This window comes from Octopus bimaculoides, chromosome 13 (genome assembly GCF_001194135.2).
Source record: "Octopus bimaculoides isolate UCB-OBI-ISO-001 chromosome 13, ASM119413v2, whole genome shotgun sequence".
Taxonomy (NCBI): Eukaryota; Metazoa; Mollusca; class Cephalopoda; order Octopoda; family Octopodidae; genus Octopus; species Octopus bimaculoides.
Genome location: NC_068993.1, coordinates 62,274,678 through 62,277,070, shown reverse-complemented (window position 1 = coordinate 62,277,070; position 2,393 = coordinate 62,274,678). Strand labels below are relative to the sequence as shown.

Here is a 2,393-nt window from a genome sequence, read left to right as displayed (position 1 = left end):
TATTTATTTAATTATTTATTTATTTATGTGTTTCAGCCAAGTGGCTGCGGGATGTATGTGTCTGTGAGCGTTTGTAACTCTGTGTTTAAATCCCAACCAAAGCAAACTAATATTTAAAACGGAATGTATTCATAAGCGTTGTCTTTTCCTCTGTGTGTGCGTGCGTGCGTGCGTGCGTGCATATGTATTCGCATGTACTAACGCGTATCAACTTTAAATGTTTTCTCTTTATTTTTCAGTTAACACCCAAAAGAGTCAAAACTAAGTACAGCAAAACACATCAAAAAGTGAAAAAAAAACTCGAAATAAGCGAAAATTCAAATTTCGAAAAGAAAAACTCCCCAAGAAGCTCGCCAACCCGCAAAGAAACCTCCCAAAATCGGATATCATTGAAGGACTAAAGCACCCAGTCATTAACGCGGGGATTAAATGAAAAAATGCTATCACGCAAAGCGCAAGCGGAGAGAGGAGTATACATTTAGAGGTGTCATATCGATATTCCGGTAAGTAGAAGTCTGTCTCAATATTTCTCAATAGTGTATTTATGTGTGAGATGTAGAGATGTCTCCATTTCAATATCGCGTGAAGAGTCGGACAATACCTTAGGAAATTCTTTAAAGGGAAAAATTAATCAATGAGCAGATAATTCAACGAATGATCATAATACAAGTGGATTCTATTCTTAGCGTATACAAAAACACACAAACTCAAGCCAGGTTCCTTACCAAACAGGCTTGGGTTGGTTGCCAATTTAGCTAGCAACAGCTTGACGATGTGACAAACAGCATGCATAAATACATACATACATACATAAATACTGAGTTTCTCAACAACGGAGTTTTGTTTGGTAGGTTTTTTTCTTTTCCAGGTTATTTCAACGAATGTGACATCGAAAGTTTAGTGTTTCTCCCGTTTCAGGATGAAGCTAAATTCGGAACATTTTCCCATTATGCACCGTTTTGGGTATTTATACCCCAAAACCCCGAATATCTCAATAACTACTCTTTCTATTTACGTGAAACTTGTTTCATTCCGTTCATATTAACATTTCAGGGTAAAGTTAATTCATAGTATTTCCTCATTATGCTTCTGTTTGGATGGATAACATTGCAAATAAGCAAGATTCAAACTGACTTTAATGTATATAAGGGGGAATAGACAGAGAGATTTTATTCTTTACAAAAACTCTTGAAGAGAAACCGTGTGATGAGACAGAATATTGTTATATTTTGTGAGGGTTTTATTTTTCTTAACTAAATGAAAAATAAAGACCTCGGTAGCTCTCTTATCCGTTTTTTGTTTTTTATTGATTTCCTAAAATCTTAACTTGTTTCCATGAGACCATTCGTTTGGCCTGGTCATTATGTACTTCTGGTGGTGAGTCTGTTCGTGTAGATATATGTATGTATGCATCAGTATTTATGAATGGGTCTGTTGTCAAGTTCGTGTGTGAGGTGCGTGTGATAAAGGTGTGTGCATGCGTGTAAGTGTGTGTGTGCTTAATTGTGGTGAAGCTGCGTATGTATGTGATGGACGCCAGTATATATAAATATATATATATATATGCGCCTATATGCGTATGTAGGTGTGCTTTTATCGATATATTTATTTTCTTATACTTCAGTTCAATAGAGCTTTCATTGTTGTTATTTATCTTTCTGTCAACTGTATTGGGGTTAATTCAGTTTACAGAGGCGTCGGAAGTAGGTAATGGCTGACAGTGCCCGGTAGGTGTCATTTTGTAGGTAGTGGTGAGGGTGGGGCGGAGATGGTATGTCTTAATCTACTTGTTTCAACACCTCTTTTGCTTTTTTATAGCTTTATTCTTTCAATGAAGATGGTATCCACACACACACACGGCCATTTATTTGTTTCCGGTGCTACTAGAAGCTGAATTAAACCTCTAATGTATGTAACAGACTTACAGACAGCGACAATAACATTGAAACTAAAAAGAAAATTAAAATCAAATAAAAATATCATAAAACGAAGGCAAAGTTCAGACGCATACACACACGCAACACAAAGACGTATACACGCATACACACAGCGAAACCATAGATATAAATATAATTACATATATATCCACATAGAAACATAGGCTCAAAATTATAACAGCCATGCTCACCATCACGGCCGTTACTATCAACATCCACTTCACCTACACACACACACACATCAATCTTCAAGAGAACGTAGCATTCACAAAAGAGTCTTTGAAAAGACTACAGACGTGTAACGAAACTCTTTCACAAATCAATCAATGTAATACACGTGGGTGTTTTTTTTATTGGCAAAATGTCCTTCGAAAACAAATCGGCTTGCATACATGAGTGTGTGTGCGTCTGTGTATATATGCTTGTGTGTGTATATATATATATATATATATATAT

The 2,393-nt window shown here is 36.0% G+C and overlaps 1 protein-coding gene across 3 annotated transcripts in view; it reads left to right on the top strand.

Moving 5' to 3' along the window:
- LOC106881302 (glycine receptor subunit alpha-1) overlaps positions 1-2,393 on the top strand; it is a 236,793-nt gene that overhangs the window by 122,347 nt on the left and 112,053 nt on the right. For all 3 annotated transcript variants that reach the window (XM_014931637.2, XM_052972549.1, XM_052972550.1), the window contains one exon: positions 240-503. The gene's annotated coding sequence lies outside the window, so the exon portion shown is untranslated. The remainder of the gene's footprint in view (positions 1-239; positions 504-2,393) is intronic.